This window comes from Mya arenaria, chromosome 6 (genome assembly GCF_026914265.1).
Source record: "Mya arenaria isolate MELC-2E11 chromosome 6, ASM2691426v1".
Taxonomy (NCBI): Eukaryota; Metazoa; Mollusca; class Bivalvia; order Myida; family Myidae; genus Mya; species Mya arenaria.
In genome coordinates, this window is record NC_069127.1 from 70,178,766 (window position 1) to 70,198,327 (window position 19,562).

Consider the following 19,562-nt stretch of genomic DNA (forward strand, 5'->3'; position numbering starts at 1 on the left):
AAAATAGCAAAAGCTGGAACCCTTTAGCAAAATAATGTTGAAGACCACAATTTCAAACGTGTATTCAAAATTAATTACGGCTGATGTGTTGTTTGATTGGTTGATTGACAATGTATCATGTGATATAATGAATGTTTCCATAAGGGGCCAACATATCCACCATTTTTGTTAAAGTCCCGGTGGCTGTGTTGACTAGCCGGCTGTTTTTTTTACTGTTTACTTGGTTTTTCCTGGCGTGGGTTTGAACCCCACAAAAACCAAAATAAATTTTTATGCACTGGATTTTTTTCTGCATTATTCATAACATAAAAAAATGATAAAAATAGTTTTTTTCAGATGCATTACCGGGAAAACTAATATTTGGTCCAAAAACAAAAGCGAGTCACTTTTAAGTACTGCATTCAGTTTACTTGGTATATGCCTTCCAGATGCGTAGTCAGGCTTTACTGAATGTTACGCACGAAAGGGGGATGGTGTTGAAGGAGGAATATCCCTGTAGCTGTAGGGGGGCTCCCCAAGGAAAAAAAATGAAATATAGAACTAACATGTTGGGCACTGATGTGTATTTGGAGGGATTTATAGGTTCAGGGCCGCCGACCTTGTAGTAACCAAGTGATTGATTTAGGCTCAGTAAGCTATCCAACACAGAGAAAAAATGCTTACTATAGCTGATCTTCCCTTTATTCTGATATCAATATTTAGCTTAGCCCTTGAATTTGATGCCATTTTTTGCCATATTTATTTTTTCATTTTTCAAATTGATGTTACACACATGCGTAAGTGCATAATGCTGGCTACGCCCCAGCCTTCAATGCTTCATATGAGTAGTTATGGCGGTGACAGCTGATGTGAAGTTCTAAATCTTAAGCAATGCAGTTTATCAACTGATCACATGGAATCATGACTTGAAATTGGATGTTCACCTGGATACACTTGAGGAGCAAAGAGGTCATGTTATGTTTGGAAAACTATGAAAAAAAAAGTTGTTTGATTTGAAGTCTACAGATAAAACTCAGGATCTATACAAGTGTAAGAAATGTGGTTAGAATCAGTAAAGACTTAAAAGAAAGTCTTCACTGGATGTGTTAAGAAATAGGTAACTTTTGGTTTAATGAAGACATGGAATTAGAGAAAAAAGGTCACATTGGATTAAGAAAGTGATCTACAAGAATAGGTTTATGTGAAGAAAACTACTAGCTCAACAATTGGATTCACCTGAGGAGTTACAAGAACATTGGATTAAGAAGATATACAAAAATAGGTTGGATTATGTGAAGCAACTACTAGTTAAACGGATTTGGATTCACCTGAGGAATTACAAGAAACTATATGATAAAGGTCTTTTTTACTGTGCTTTGAAAAAAGTTCATCTGAAATGGGCCAAAGTTGAAGAGAAGATTGAAAAAATATGAAAGAATTGTGTGGATTTTAGATAACATGATTGAGTCTGTGACAAAAAACACTTCCATTGTTGGTAGTTTTCTATGCTTGGTGAAATTGAGAAATAATTTTTCATACAAGTATGGTTACTTATCTGCATGGAAAAATCAACATAAGCGGAACTTATGTGAACTGTGCCACAAATTAATTCTCCTGAAAGTACACAGTAACTATTATACACTTTCGTTTGCAAATCACCCTGGAATACATAGATCAAGGGTCTGAAGCATTGATTGATCTTGGCTTTTGTTCACGCTTAAACCACCAAGTGAATTTCCTTTCAAGTCTGACAGCTATGGCCTGTCATTTAACTTCATGCATCATTTTGCTAACATCATCTGCAATTTGACCTGTTGTTTAACTAATCACATAGAACTTTCTACCAAAAAAGTGGGCTCATTTCCACACAAACCATCCATGTTCAGTTTGCATTGATCTCCCCTTCACCAGGGCTTTAAAGTATGCTTGCAACAACTGCATGGTACAAAGGGAAATCTTTAAAGAGTTGATCACGACTACCTGGGTTATCTTTTAAGAGTTGATCACTACTACCTGGGATATCTTTGAAGAGGGTATCATGAATATCTGGTATATTTTTTAAGAGTTGATCATGACTACCTGGGATATCTGTGATGAGGGGATCATGACTACCTGGGATATCTTTTAGAGGTGATCATGAATATCTGGGATATCTTTTAACAGTTGATCATGACTACCTGGGATATCTTTGAAGAGGTGATCATGACTACCTGGGATATCTTTGAAGAGGTGATCATGAATATCTGGGATATTTTTAAAGAGTTGATCATGACTACCTAGGATATCTTTGAAGAGGTGATCATGAATACCTGAGATATTTTTGAAGAGGTGATGATCATGAATATCTGGGATATTTTTAAAGAGTTGATCATGACTACCTAGGATATCTTTGAAGAGGTGATCATGAATAACTGGGATATCTTTGAAGAGGTGATCATGAATAACTGGGATATCTTTGAAGAGGTGATCATGAATACCTGGGATATCTTTTAAGAGGTGACCATGCATACCTGGGATAACTTGAAAGAGTTTATCGTGACTACCTTTTCCTGGGATATCTTTGAAGAGTTCATCATGACTACCTGAAGGTGGTATAAATTAACCATCTGCTTTTTGCAAAATGGAAAAATGATTTTAATCATGCCTTAATACATGTAACAGATACTTTTTCAAGCTTCCTGTTGACCTTATAAGGATTGTAGTAATCACTTCATACAAGAAATCAACATTTTTAAATACTTTATTTGAAATCATAATATGAAAATGAAATAAATCCATTCAAACAAGTGCTGACACAGCAATTTGACAAATGTTCTGGACAGGGTTTACTTTACACAGAAAGCCAATTGTTCAATGTTCTGTTTGCATACATAAAAGCCCATATTAGGGAGAAACATTTACAGATGTGCATCATGATGAACCCACTGGTTCAATGAAATTTTAAAAGTTTGAAGGCAAAAGCTGTTACATTTGAGATGAACAGTTACCTTAAATGGAGCTTTAAGCAAAAATCTTAGCAATACACAATCTAATATAAAAGTAAGGTAAAAAAAGTTCTTAGTTTCAGCTAACTTCTAAAATAAATAGGGTTGGTCAGTATGCTTTTTTTCTAAAAAAAAACAAGAGGCCCATGAGTGCCTATGCTCTAGTGGCATGGCTCATGTGGTTATTTTTGATCCAGAGCATGTATGTATGAGTAATAGCCAACAAACATATTGTTCACGTTTTGTGTTTGAGTAAGCTTAAAACGTTGCACATTTAACATCTGAGAACAGAAAGTGTTGTAAGCAGATAAGTTGCATGAACTACTAGTATTCTAATATGTGCCAAGTAAAGGTCATCTGAGGAGAATAAAATTTGCTACAAAATGTACTATTGGTCAAATTTTCATTTTTGTAGCTTTAAAAGGACAAAATGGATGGTGGCCCCGGCCCAGGGCACATAATTTCAACTGTTTTGCTAGACGGTCTACATATAATGCTCCACAACAAATATCAAAGATATGAGCCTTGTGGTTTGAAACAAGAAGATTTTGAAAATATTTCTTAAAAAACTTGTGACCCCTGGGGGCAGTGCCAGTTTTGACCCTAGGGGCATAATTTGAACAACCATGGTAGCAGACCAATAAAATAATCCTTATTCAAAATAACAAGGGTCTGCATAGTTGTTTCAGACATAAAGATTTTCAAACATTTCCCAATTTAGTATACCAAACCGGTGAACCCAGTGGCGTGGCCAATAATGACCCCAGGGGCCTAATTTGAACAATTTTTCACATGAATTTGTGACTTTACATGTAAACTTGTCTAAAAATAGACTTCGCTCATGTAGACTTGGCTAAAAATAGCATTTTTTTTTACTTTTGAGGCCCATATGATAATCTAGGTATGCATGGGCAGATCTGGTTTTCGAAAGGAACCAAGCTCTAATTGATATCTTAATACTGTACAAGTTTCATCTATATACAATTAAAACTGAAGACTGTACCATGTTCACAAGGAATTGTTTACAGTCGCACAGACGTTCAAGGCCTATAATCTAGGCATGCATGGTCAGATCTGACTGGTTTTCGAAAGGAACCGAGCTCTATTGGATATCTAAATACTGTTTTATTGAGATACAATCATAACTAAAGACTGTATGGTGTTCACAAGCAATTGTTTACAGGCGCTAGGAAGCACATACTACGTACACATTACCATCACATCAGATATTCTGATCTTTGGCCAGTAAAGCTAAAATTAAAACCGTGATAATGTAACAAAACTACCTATATCAGGGTATATCACTATTGTATTCTTTTTAGGATATACAAGAGCTGTCATGGGGCAGTGCCCTCAACTATATGCTGCTTTGTCTTAGAAATGAATACAATAATGATAAAGGTAATATGCAATAAAGAGACAAAATAAAAACAAGAGATGTTTGTCAAACATTATGCCCCCCCTGAGCGCCATGTTGTCAGGATTATATGGACAATTGAATGAAATATGCATGGACCGAAATGACAGCTGATTTGTCGCTAACATTGTATGCCGTTGAGGCAGTTTTAAGATTATGACCATTCAAAGTTTGAGGATAGTGTTTTATGACCATGACCTTTGACTTTATGATCTCAAAATCCATAGTAGTCATCAGCTGGTCACCAAAAATCTAAATGTTAAGTTTGAGGGCCATGGGTGCAGGCATTGACACTTAGTTATCACACAGACAAGCATTTTTCGTTCAAGGTCACTGTAACCTTGACCTTTGATCCAATGACCCCTTAAATCATAAGGGGTCATCTACAGTCAGACACAACTCCAAGTCAAGTTTGAGGGCCATGGGTGCAGGCATTGTCCAATTATCGCATTCAAGGTCACTGTGAACCTGACCTTTGACCCAATGACTCCTAAAATCAATAAGGGTCATCTCCTGGTCAGGCCTAACTTACATGTCAAGTTTAATGATCATAGATTCAGGCATTGTTGAGAGATCACTGGGAAAAGATTTGCGTTAAAGGTTACTGTGACCTTGACCTTGGCCTGATGACCCCCAAAGTCAAGAGGAGTCATCTACTGGTCAGGCCCAACCTTCATGTCAAGTTTGAGGGCCATGGGTCGAGTTATCACATGGACAACCTTTTACCATTCAAGGTCACTGTGACCTTGACCTTTGGCCCGATGACCCCCAAAAACAATAGGGTTCATCTACTGGTCAGGCCCAACCTCCAAGTCAATTATGAGGGCCATGGGTGCAGGCATTGTTGAGTTATCACTCGGACAACCTTTTACCATTCAATGTCACTATGACCTTGATCTTTGACCTGATGAGCCCCAAAAACAATAGGGGTCAGCTACTGGTCAGGCCCAACCTCCAAGTCAAGAATGAGGGCCAAGGGTGCAGGCATTGTCAAGTTATCACATGGACATCTTTTTACCATTCAAGGTCACTGTGACCTTGACCTTTGGCCCGATGACCCCCAAAAACAATAGGGGTCATCTAATGGTCAGGCCCAACTTCCATATCAAGTTTGATGACCATAGGTCTAGGCATGGTTGAGTTATCACTCGGACAAGCTTAAAATTATTTTATCATTAAAGGTCACTGTGACCTTGACCTTTGACCCGATGAGCCCTAAAATCAATAGGGGTCATCTACTGGTCAGGCCCAACCTTCATGTCAAGTTTGATGACCATACGTCCAGGAATTGTTGAGTTATCACTCGGACAAGCTTTGGTCTACCGACGGACCGACCGACCAACCGACCGACCGACCGACATACAGACATGCCTGTGCAAAGCAATATACCCCTCTTCTTCGAAGGGGGGCATAATTAAGCATGAAATGCTGCAATGCAAAAAAAAAAACAAGTTTTCAATGATTGACAGACAAACCTAATTAATTAAGCCTTTGTTGTGTGATTAAGTTTCAATATTTTTTTGTTTTAGTGACCTTGATCCTATGGGCCCCGAAAGCAATTCTATAATACTTTGTATACCAAGTTTGTAGATGTATTTGATGCTGCCCTCCTCCTGGCCTGCCAACACAATGACACAGTCATGTCATTTTTATAACCAGGTTTCACTTTACAGGTTAACAAGAGCTGTCGTAAAACAGTGCGCTCTACTACGCCTCTTGGAATTGGACGTAAATACAATAATAGTGTGATATGTGCCTGTAAAAAGCAATAAAACAATCAAATAAAAAAAGTGAATAAGAATCACAATGTGACAAAACAAGGTTTGATTTGGTTAAGATTATAAAAATGTGCCTGTCAAAATAAAAAATTAACAAGACGCCAACGCGGCAACGCCGCATAAAGCTTGATTTTTTATTTGACAATGCATTTTTGCAAACCTAGGATTTGAGCTAATGACCTAGTATTTTTAACCAAAAAGACCCATATTTATATTTATCGGAGATATCATTCATACAAATAACCTAATCAACAGAAACTATTCCATTTGTGTGAGGAAAAACGAACATTTTATAAATACATCAGCTTTTCCAAAAAGATCTGTCCCAGAGACCTAGTTTTTGACCCTAGATGACACACTTTATCATCTAAGATTTCATGTACACAAATATTTTTAAAGTTAATTAAAATTTAAATTTTTGAAAAATATGGTTAGATCTGAAATTCATGATTGGGATGTGTGTTTATAAAATAACAATTGAATTTAGTTATTAACTGATATGGATAGCTTTGGTAAGCATAGATTTTTTTTATGACATCAGGAAAGTATTTCCTAAGATTTGACCTAGTGACCTAGTTTTTGATCTGAGGTGACCTATATTCACAAATGATTAAGACAACATGTAGACAAATATTCTGACCAAGTTTAAAAAAGATTTGACTAAAATTAATGAATTTTTATGACTGTGGGATTCTTTCTTCTAAAATTTGACCTTGTGACCTAGGTTTTGACCGGGGATGACCCATATTATAGAACTTTTAAGATATTATGCAGACAAATATTCTGACCAAGTTTCATAAAGATTTGACAAAAATTGTTCAATTTATGATGTGGAATGATTTTCCTAAGATTTGACCTAGTGACCTAGAATTTGACCCGGGATGACCCATATTAAAAAACTTTCAAGATAGTATGCAGACAAATATTCTGACCAAGTTTCATAAAGATATGAAAAAAATGTTGAATTTATGACATGGAAATATTTTCTCTAAGATGTGACCTAGTGACCTAGAATTTGACCAGGGATGACCCATATTCATACATCTTCAAGATAACATGCCGACAAATAGTCTGACCAAGTTTGATTACCATTGGATAAAAACTCTTGATTTTATTACATAAAATGAAAACTTTAACGCAGAATTGTTAATGATAGAAATGAACAAATAATAATTTGCAATGCTAATAAGCTCTTGCTCAATTTCATCATGTCCCTTTCACATATGAGTTGGACTGATATATCAATCACTAAATATTAATGGTCCTAGGTCAAAGAATTCAAGGTTCATTGTGCATTAGCCATTACCTTCACCTTCGACCAAAAAACTCCGAAAACAATACTTGTCATGTTCTGGTCAAATATAACCTACCATTAATGTTTCATGGTGTGAAGTCAACCTACAAAATGTATTTTCAAATTATTCAAAAATATAAATGTGTCTGTTTGAAATATAAATGTGTCTGTTTGAAAACATATGCTAAAACATATGCCCATTTGTTTTTACAATAGTGGCATAATACATATAAAATACAATAAATCAATGACACAATGCAGCACAAAAGAGGTCTTTTATGTCACAGATTCTCTGCAAGCCAAGGTAGGGTAATTCCATCCAAAGAGCATGCAAACTGACAACAGCCTGTTGAAGAGATTTTCCTGAGGAACAATCCTGGGTATTCATTCCCTTCCTTCTGTCAGAGTAGAGACGTTTCAAACTGACAGCCTGCAATTTTAATGTACATATTTGAAAACTGTTTATATTCACAGTGACTTTTTATAAATTTTTTTACATAAAGTGATGTTACATAAAATGTTGCCCATATACAATAAAATGATTAAACAGACTATCATAAACAATAAGTCTACAAGTACGGTATAAGGCCTTAAAGGGACTGTACACCAGATTGGCACTAAAAAAGTTTTTTTTCTGTAACATATCTCAGGACAATTATTTAATAGAATGCGTTACGCTTTTATGTCATAATTGTAAAAAAAGTAAAAACATGTAAAAAAAAATGTGTCACCGAAATTGAAGTCCAGTGTTGTATCAACTGTGCTACGAAGGCTTACTTCAATCAAGTGGTATATTAAAGCTATACACCTAACTTGGTTATATCATGTGATAACATCGACTAGCCAATCACGCATAAGAAATTAATTCTACTAGGTAGACATACCCAGTAATCTATTTGAATGGAAAAATATGAAATAACTGCTAAACTTAATAAACTTGCAATTTGATCATCTGGTGCACACTGTTGCTTTAACAGCAATTAAAAAAACAACACATTCATGAAACAAATTATATAATTTACTTTGCCTGTATATAATTATTTGAAACTATATTTATTTATTTTTTAATTATTTTTCGTTTTAAATACAGAAATGCTTATGCTGAGGACTTGGAAAGTTCTATTCTTACACATGGAAGTGGTGCAGAATGTATCCATTAATAGCCACGGCCGCAGATGTAATTCTGTAGATGTTTTCATGGCTGCTACTGATATCATGGACTCAACGGCATGGTCAACTGTTGGTCCAGGCAGCGATATATCTGCCATCTCTGTGGAAGGCTCTGGATGAAGGGCGGCAAAGGTCCATGACCAACTCCTAGTAGCAAAATGAATTATTATTCAGAGTATGAGATGCACTATTTATTGAACATGTAAATGTACATGGGTATATCATTTTTGTTCTCACTCATCAACTCAATACTCTTTAAATCGTTGTTTATATTTCAATCCTGTACTTGTGTATAGACCTGTACTTGTTCATAGACATTTCCTTTAGGCCTGGCGGAAACAATAAATGTCTTATCATACAAAATTACAAACACAAAGCACAGTCTTACCAGTTGGCGTTTCAACACAGTTTGTTCTTCAACATTCCAGAAGCAAGCACGTGTAGACAGACACCAAGCACACACTTTAGGGTGATAGTGGTGGTGGTCATTTTGTGCTATTGTGCATCTAATAGCTTGTTAACTGCTACAGGTCTTTTTAGGCCAAATCTAAAAAAAATGAACATCTGTCAATTGACCTACAGTGCATGAGAAAGTCACCTTTATAGAGTTATATGGTAAGAGAATTTAATAAAAAAACAGAGCTTTTAAGGTAAAGTCCAGTCAAAATCTCTAATATAAATGTGTATGGTCAGTGGAATAAGAACACAGCTGAAGACAATATACTTCCTGCCATATAAACCAGTGTTAGGTATAGATATGTACCGGAGTATATACAGTCATCTGTTAACTACAGTGCTTTAGAACGTGTCCCCCAGCTATTACTACCAGTATAAAGATATATGGTCATTTGATAAACTACAGTGCTTTTGAACGTGTCCCCAAGCTATGACTACCAGTATAACGATAAATGGTGATCTGATCAACTACAGTGCTTTAGAACGTGTCCCCCAGCTATGACTACCAGTATAAAGATATATGGTGATTTGATAAACTACAGTGCTTTAGAACGTGTCCCCCAGCTATGACTACCTGTATAAAGATATATGGTCATTTGATAAACTACAGTGCTTTAGAACATGTTCTCCAGCTATGACTCCCAGTATAACGATATATGGTGATTTGATAAACTACAGTGCTTTAGAACGTGTCCCCCTGCTATGACTACCAGTATAAAGATATATGGTGATTTGATAAACTACAGTGCTTTAGAACGTGTCCCAAAGCTATGACTACCAGTATAAAGATATATGGTCATTTGATAAACTACAGTGCTTTAGAACGTGTCCCCCAGCTATGACTACCCGTATAAAGATATATGGTCATTTGATAAACTACAGTGCTTTAGAACGTGTCCTCCAGCTATGTCTACCCGTATAAAGATATATGGTGATTTGATAAACTACAGTGCTTTAGAACGTGTCCCAAAGCTTTTACTACCAGTATAAAGATATATGGTCATTTGATAAACTACAGTGCTTTAGAACGTCTTCCCGAGCTATGACTTCCAGTATAAAGATATATGGTCATTTGATAAACTACAGTGCTTTAGAACGTGTCCCCCAGCTATGACTACCTGTATAAAGATATATGGTCATTTGATAAACTACAGTGCTTTAGAACGTGTCCCACAGCTATGAATACCTGTATAAAGATATATGGTCATTTGATAAACTACAGTGCTTTAGAACGTGTCCCCCAGCTATGACTACCTGTATAAAGATATATGGTCATTTGACAAACTACAGTGCTTTAGAACATGTCCCAAAGCTATTACTACCAGTATAAAGATATATGGTCATTTGATAAACTACAGTGCTTTAGAACGTGTCCCCCACCTATGACTACCTGTATAAAGATATATGGTCATTTGATAAACTACAGTGCTTTAGAACGTGTCCCCCAGCTATGACTACCAGTATAAAGATATATGGTGATTTGATAAACTACAGTGCTTTAGAATGTGTCCCCCAGCTATGACTACCTGTATAAAGATATATGGTCATTTGATAAACTACAGTGCTTTAGAACGTGTCCCCCAGCTATGACTACCTGTATAAAGATATATGGTCATTTGATAAACTACAGTGCTTTAGAACGTGTCCCCCAGCTATGACTACCAGTATAACGATATATGGTGATTTGATAAACTACAGTGCTTTAGAGCGTGTCCCCCAGCTATGACTACCCGTATAAAGATATATGGTCATTTGATAAACTACAGTGCTTTAGAACGTGTCCCAAAGCTATGACTACCAGTATAAAGATATATGGTCATTTGATAAACTACAGTGCTTTAGAACGTGTCCCCCAGCTATGACTACCCGTATAAAGATATATGGTCATTTGATATACTACAGTGCTTTAGAACGTGTCCTCCAGCTATGTCTACCCGTATAAAGATATATGGTGATTTGATAAACTACAGTGCTTTAGAACGTGTCCCAAAGCTTTTACTACCAGTATAAAGATATATGGTCATTTGATAAACTACAGTGCTTTAGAACGTGTTCCCGAGCTATGACTACCAGTATAAAGATATATGGTCATTTGATAAACTACAGTGCTTTAGAACGTGTCCCAAAGCTATTACCACCTGTATAAAGATATATGGTCATTTGATAAACTACAGTGCTTTAGAACGTGTCCCCCAGCTATGACTACCAGTATAAAGATATATGGTCATTTGATAAACTACAGTGCTGTAGAACATGAGGCCCAACTAGGACTACCATTATAAAGCCAATTGTCATTTGTTTAACTTGTTTAGGTTAGTTTAGGTTAAATGTCAATAAATTTTGTAAAGGTCAAAATTCAGCTCATTCCCACCAAATCACTGTGTGCTTTGCTGAAAAAAATGATTTGCAAGCATCAATAGTTAAATAATGCATAAAATTATGGAAATATTTAATACCGTCTTCCCAAAATTCTTCGTACTAGAGTCAGGCACAAATTATTTTGCATTTCCAGCTCCTGGATTTTCCTTAAAGCCTCTTCCAAGGTTTTACAAACCAGCAATTTTGTTCGCTGTGGTGTACTCATGTGTTTTACACAGATATCAATGACGTAATTGTGTAAACACGCACCTGCCTAAATCCACACTGTCGTTTATCAAAATCCATACTGTATTTAATTTTTACGACTCTGATGTTGCTAAGGTTTTTTCCTGTGAAATCTTGACCGAGTCTCGCCAATCGTAACAACTCGGCCATCTCCGGCAAGCTTCGAGACAATCGGAACTCCTCGGCTAGTATGTTTAAGGTGAAGTAAGAACATGACAAATATATACAGTTAACTTAATACTAAATTTTTATTTTATTTTTCATCATTTCTCTACATACATGACACATACATTTGATTAACATCGAACATGGAAGGCTGCATAAAACATAAGTCATACACATAATAAAATTACATGAAATATTGAACGCTGCAAATACAAAATAAAATGATTAACTTACAATATGTATTTAAATCATTGACAAAGACATATACATGTTAATGACAAAAGCTATGGTAAATGTACATTGAAAATTCACATTGTGTTTCAAACAAATGTGTCAGACATACAAACAATAATGTTTTATTATTATGTGCAATATTTATTATTAACTATGTAGATATCTTCATCGTTGAAATCAAACAGTTAAAGTTAAAATACTTTATTTTTTATGGTTTAGCATGGTGCATTAGAAATAATAGCCTGCATTTCCAGTGTCTGCAATGGATTTGGACTTGTCTTCTGACGTACGTGTCCCTACAATGGCAGACCTTAACTCTTTGAATTGACCTTCAACTAGCTCATTGGACAGGTGAACAAACTTTGTGAATGGTTGTGACCTCCAATCCACAGTTTGTTTTAGGACATGGTTAATGGACTCACAATTGTTGTTTGTCCAGTTTGGGGGAATTGCCTCATTCCTTACAGGGTCGTTAAATCTGGGAAACTAGATTCAATAGCCTTGACCAAGGCCTTTTCATCGTCAGTTCCAATGACCAATTTGTCGGAACTGACTCCTAACTTGAGCTTCAGGTGATGAAAAAAGTGACTATATGTTTCAAAATCACTGTGGTCGTGTATGAACATGGGGCCTAAGAAAATTGGGGGGGTCACCAGTGCAGCGGCGATTGACGGACAGTTGTTTGTTTCAAGTAACTGTCACGTGTTTACAAATTCAAACTCAGTGATTTGGCTATCATTTACTAAAGGTACAAAATGGTTTGGTACAAAGTTGCTTATGTCAACAGACATCATCGTCCACATGACGGAAAATTGGGGTTGTGAGTTTCCGGCATCATATGATAATCCACTATATGCACACGATTTACAAACAAATTTGAGGTTTTTGGCACTCCATGACTTAAGCTCGGACATTTAGCATGAACCCAATTCCTACAAATAGAACAATGTATGCATTGATCACTACTACAGTCAACAACACATATAGCACAAGGAAAGTCATCCATCATTAATTATTTCAGAGTGTAAAGTTCTATTAATTTGGACTTCTTTAAAACTCACAGCAATAACTTACCTTTTTACTCACGATTGTTATTTATGAATCTTCAAATGAAGCCGTCAATTTGTGTGAAAATCACCCGCAATTATAAATGTACACGTAATGCGTTCCTTTAATGCGTAATTATTATGGTATTTACTCAACACGTGTCACAGAGCCGAAAAGGGTTTACCCAAATTAACACACTTTCAATAATACCAAACTGTCCCCCCAAAAACGTGCCGCTACTTTGTGGGGTGTCATATACCGGGTGATAATTATGTTGTTTTAAACATCGCCTGATTTTGTGTATTTGGTGTGGTCTGGTTATTAGTGTCCATAAGTAAGCTAATTTATCTGAAGATGAGAACTTCGCTGTTTAAAAACTTCTTTTTTAAACAAAAATTAAAATTTGAAAGCCCTGAACTATACCGTAGATCTAAGTTAGTTTAAAAGAAAATGTTTTTTAACGACATTTTCGACCTATTTCAAAGGCAATGTTTCAAGTATATTCCAAAATACTTTCAAATGCTGTTTTTTGATCTAACATTTCCATAAGAATATAAATTCTATTATTTGAATCCAAATTCATAATCATTTTCATAATACAACAACTAATAAGTTATTTTTACCTGCGTTAAATCGTCTTTCGGTTGGCGAAGGGAGACAACTATTTCACTGACATATTGTCTTTATTCAATTGAACAATAAGTAAATATTTTCATGAACTTTTTCATTTTTATGAGTGTGTTTTAGTTATATGAATATTATGAGATCATCATTAATTGGAATAATTGATTATTTTGGAAGCTTTTATCTGTCTTTCGGTTGGCGAGTCGGCACGCGGAATTCGATCTCGAACACTGAAATTTCAACTGCCTATTTCATCATTATATTTTAATATTTTTCTCTCAAATTTTGTTTGGTAATGTATTTGTATAATATTAATATAAAAACAATAAAATAAATGCATTAGAAGGCGTCTTTCGGTAACTTTCATGCGTCTTTCGGTAATTTTATCCGTCTTTCGGTAAATAATCGTATTTCGGTAAGTCTAGGGACCGGGCTAGTATCAAGATATGGCCTCGGATATAATACGGGTCGTAAGAAAATAGTCCATCATGGCCGACCAAGAAGATCTATCTCGAAGCCAATCGTAACAACTCGGCCATCTCCGGCAAGCTTCGAGATAGACCTCGTAAATAGTAGTAAGGATATACGAAAGTGCGATGCGGCTGCCGGCGATTAACACCGTTTTCAATCCGCGTAAAGAAGGCCCATTGTAACAACAAGGAAATGGATTGTGTTAAATTAAATGTGCTTGTTTAAGAGAAAATATTTATTCTAACCTCAAAAAATGTTCGTTTTATGAATATTTAGATGTTTTCTTATAGTTGAAGCACTCTATTTCCTCTAGAAAAATCGTGAGCACACAGAAAATGTACTTGACAGTCATTGAAATGATCATACGGTTCATGGCATGCATGAATCATTACATCGGATTAAATGCATGCATGGACTAAATGTCAACATTTTCTCAACAGTTATAGGAATACCCTATGAAATGTAAGTTTTAAGTCATACTTTGCCGTGTTATTTTTCACACCATGCCTTGCCATTAAAACAACATTACTATTCTGTAAAATCATTGATTGCATATTGTGCAGACTTTTGTGGATTGTGGTAGGATGGGTGTGAGCTTGGCACCCAGTCAGCTTTACCAGCTGAAATCTATGCATGCCTTTACTTCAGCATTGTTGGGTTTGGGCTGCAGATTGTTTTTTGTGTAAACAGTTCTGTGGGGTTGGGATGGGGCGGTGACTATCCACGCAGTAAGCTCAATTGGTAGAGTACCAGTACAACGTTCATGTGGATATGCACCAGACAATTGTAACCACGCCCCCACCCCCAGGTCTGGGGAATAGTGGGGACTTTGACTTTCAGTACATCCAACCCCGGCTAAAATCCCCACCCTGCGCGGACGATCCAATGGCAAAATCCCTGCCAAATGCCCCCTCACCCCAGGGACTCTAGGTAAGGTCCATTCCCATCTATATTTTAAGCGAAGATAAAACCACCGCATTCACCCAGCACTGCAGGGCCACCTGATAGGTAAAAACACGGCCCATTTCCCCGGGTTAACCCCAGTATTCCCCCAGACCTAGGGTGGGGGGGGGGGGTACAATTGACTGGTGCACTAAGTTGACAGAACTGGTCTTAAAATTGTATTTGTTCAAGGCAGATCATGCTTCACTTTACCTCCTAAGCTGTGGATAAAACCCACTCATCAGAAGTTTCCTTTCACATTATATTTGTCTTAATCTATAATTATTAGTCTCAATATCTTTGAGTAAATTGTCATTTTTTATTAAAAACAACAACACCAAAAGAGTAACTGATAAGATACTCAACTGATTTCATTTTTTGTAAATAAAAGCCTTAAACAAATATTTAGCCAGGTTACTAAGCTTTTCAGCAATGTATACCAAACTTTTTTCAATAATACTTTATCTATTTTGAATAATTAGCCTTTAGATCACTCTTCACCAAATGACTCTTTTATAACTCCATAAAATGCAAACAAGAATAATTACAGTTTGGATCAACACGTCTCTTAATTTTATTTTTAATATTAGTCCAGTAATAACAGAGCCATCTGTATGCAATCCAATGTAAAATTAATGATAAATTAGGTTTTGCTCCCATTTTTACTTTCATTTCTGTGCCAAGCCCTTTTAAGTGCATTGAGTCTTTTGGGAGACTTCACAATATTTCTGGCGTTTAATCCCCATATATGGCTTTAAGTTGCCATACAAATTTAAGTCTTCATTATAAAAAATACTGTATGTCTCCACTTTAACCATAAACACACAATGAGAGGACTATTTAAAGCATTACCATGTGTCAGAATTATAGATCTTTCTTTGCATTTTATTTGTCTAAATGTATTACCGGTCTCTTTAGCAATATCCTTGTGCCTCTTTGAGTACTTGGCTTGACAGTTTGGTTTTTATTACATTGTTTTAAATGTTTTATTTGTACACAACAATGATGATGATGATGATGATGATGATGATGATGATGATGACACTATGCTATGCCAAAACCTCAACACATTTTCTTCAAACAAAAAAGGACAGTCATTCAGAATAACTTTTATTACATCATTTGAGAAAATAAACTCATACAATCACAAGTCATGTTATGTGTTCGTTAAAGTTAACTTAATAAAGAAAATAAATATTGGTTGCAGTAAGCAATGCGCATCACTTCTAATAAACATTCCAACAGACTGAAAAATATATCAACACAAATGGAAAAACTGTTTGCAAGTCAGCTAGTATCTTATTTTATGCCTTATCAGATTGCTATGCAAGCTGGAAGATTACAAAATCACTCTTAAGTCTGTTGCCTAAGTAGAAACAAGAATGGACATCCTTTTCCTGAGGTCAAGAGAAAGTATCTTGGAGGTCTTGAACTCACAACCTTGAATTTGGGGCTTATCCTCCAGACCACTTTCACCTTTTCACATTTTAATTTAAAGAGCCCAGTTTACAATATGGCATTTAAAAGGATGTGCCCTATCAACGGATTTTCTGAAGTCTTAAAAATTGAACTGAACAAAATAGTTCTCCTTAATTTGGTCTGCCGATGCCATCTGTTTCTGTTTTTGTAGTTATCTCCCCTCCATAATATAGGAAAACCACTTTAAGCGTAGATAAATCCTTAACCATATTACCCTTTTAAAATATATGTTCGGATTTATTTAATAATCACGGACCTACAGATGACTTTTATCTTCAACTTCACATCAGTATGTAAGTCATCAAATATTTGAGATGACAAGATGTTCCACTGAACGCTTTGTTTCCATCTTGCACTCATTTTTCCAAGGTAGGCGTTGCAGTTGTGTTAGATGATTTCCATGCATTGCAGGTCAATCCTCATACAATGGCATTTTTGATTACATTCGGATTCCAGCGCCTGAAATAGAAAACAGAAAATACAACAATAATAGAAATTATATTTTCAGATCAATTATTTTAAAAGCCTGTACAACAACAGAAAAGTATTCACAAAACATTAAGTGCAACACCAATTTAAAGCAGCATCCTCATGGTTTTACTGTTCTGACACCTTTTTTATTTTTATCTTTAAACGAGCCAATTGGCAATTATTGTGCAAATGTATGGAAACCAGTGATATTAGTCTGCTGACATAATATCAGATCACAGTCTTTCATATACAAGTTTGAAAATTTGGTAAAAATTCCTCCAACTAGTCATATAAGGTCACACATAATAGAACAGATTTTAATTGTTTGGAAAATATTTTTTTGCTATTGCTTTAAGCCATATAATTAATTATATGTGTAAATTTAATTTAATTACTCCTTTGGGCTTTTGAAGAACGACCAAGAAGAACTGTCAATCTGTGAGAGAGCAGCTTTTAGCTCTGGACTACTGGTAAATTAAAAAATATGAAATGAAATTCATGTTTAATTTCATCTACAATGTTGATATTTTAATACTGTCCATCCTTGTTGGTTAATTGTACAAACATGCAGGTACTTTTGGGCTTAAACCAATAGGATACTTGACTGTTAAATAATTGTCCGAATTTCGAAAATAGTACAACCATTACCTCATCTGACTTTTTTCATTAGAAGAAGCCGGGAATCAGAGTCAGCTGCACCCCTGGTACCATACTCTTCTCTGAAAATGACAATAAGATTAAAATTTAAATGTCTGCATTTCATTGGCACAGTAAAAATGTCAGCATTTTTCAATGTTTCTGCATCACCACCACTGGTGGATATCATGGAATTTAGTCTTGAAAGAAATGTGTGCTGGTTTATGCGTTCAAACTCATTTTGTTCAACCGATAGAATGAAGATCTAATTTATTTAGAGAACTATATTAGTGAACAGGGCCGTGGCATTTAATTGTGCCATTACTTTAAATTGTTCGATACCAACACTCACGGACATATATTTACCATACATCCTTGGATAAAAGAATGTAAATTTAAAATTATAAAAAATTTAAGTTAATGATATGAAATGTATGAGATAAATACACTGAGAAAGAAAGTCTAACCTATTATCGATCTAAGTAAAGTCAGATTCAGACTTATTTGTTATTACAAATAGAGTATTTGTTTTCTTAATTTTTGCCACTGATCACTGGAGCTTCAAAATTGTTATTTACTATATTAGAATCTGTCAAATGAAAGAAGACTTTACCCCACCCACTAAGAATTAATGACATTTCCAATTAGTTTCTCATTAGGGCTCTTTTAAAACTATTTATATATTTTATTAAAATACAATAAGTATAAAAATAACACTTACACACAAATAAGTGGTAAAAGTTCGCTCCTCATTCTGTCTTTGGACTAACATATCTCTTGGTTGTTTGAACATCTTCTTGGTCGGCCATGATGGACTATTTTCTTACGACCCGTATTATATCCGAGGCCATATCTTGATACTAGCCGAGGAGTTCCGATTGCGAGTCTCGCAAGCCACGATCTTCGCCTTTCCGTTGATAATTCTCGGGTCCTGTCATCTTGGTGAAGAATAATTTCCGGTAACCGAAAAAACTTTCTGTTGTCTGATTTGTTTGCCTTATTATGACATTTAAACACACTGCATGAATTTACCATTTTCAAATGAGTTCTGACTTCTCTCGTCTGGAGGTCAACAATGGCTGCGCTTATCAGTCTGTCCCTCCAAGATGGCGGCTATCGATTTGATTACGTAACGTGCAACCTCTCTATGACTTCGTGTTTATATGAAGCCGTTTTCACCCCTGGTGTAGTGGCTTCTTCCGGGATGCTTCATTACTGGCTCCCTTCAAGTGTTTGTTACAGTTTGAATAGATTACTGACTAACACCATATGTTCAGGCTGATTGTTTTAGAACAAAAGGGTTTTTTGTTCTGACCGAACAGTGTAAGGTTAACATGTTTTTCTATATATCGTACCGTCTTCGTTTCAGTTTATACATTATGTTTCATTACATTATTTTTTTATTACGCTCAACACATAATACAGGTGAATAGAGGTAGACATAACATCATATTATTCTATATACCTAATTTATACGTCCAATCGTAGACGCTCTTTTAAACCACGTGACCATACAGTATTATTTCCGTATTGGGACGCACGCGCGTACAAAAATTCCATTTTTTTCCGTATTGTACAAATCACAGGTCCCATGCATAAATATAACATAATTATAATATAAAAAAAACAACAACAAATAATGAGCCAGGTTTTTTGGGTCAGATGTTAAAGCATAATATGTTTTAGCGTTCGTCGCCGGCATCACCTAGATAAGTTTCAGCACTGTCACTACATCTGAAAACATACCACGTTATCCTGGTTCCATGCATCTGATAGCTTTTGGTATGTGTTGTACTATGAGTTTGTCGATG

General features: G+C 35.6%; 2 long non-coding RNA genes across 2 annotated transcripts; both read right to left on the minus strand.

Moving 5' to 3' along the window:
- Nucleotides 1-2,703: 2,703 nt before the first annotated feature.
- LOC128239416 (uncharacterized) lies at nucleotides 2,704-11,669 on the minus strand. The gene is made up of 4 exons (XR_008261877.1): nucleotides 11,535-11,669; nucleotides 9,011-9,169; nucleotides 8,582-8,769; nucleotides 2,704-7,882 (listed from the first exon to the last, which is right to left on the minus strand). It is a non-coding gene; the product is annotated as an uncharacterized LOC128239416 (long non-coding RNA).
- A 5,244-nt stretch (nucleotides 11,670-16,913) lies between these two features.
- Nucleotides 16,914-18,597, minus strand: LOC128237061 (uncharacterized). Its single transcript, XR_008261491.1, has 3 exons — nucleotides 18,473-18,597; nucleotides 17,764-17,834; nucleotides 16,914-17,103 (listed from the first exon to the last, which is right to left on the minus strand). It is a non-coding gene; the product is annotated as an uncharacterized LOC128237061 (long non-coding RNA).
- Between the last annotated feature and the right edge of the window lie 965 nt (nucleotides 18,598-19,562).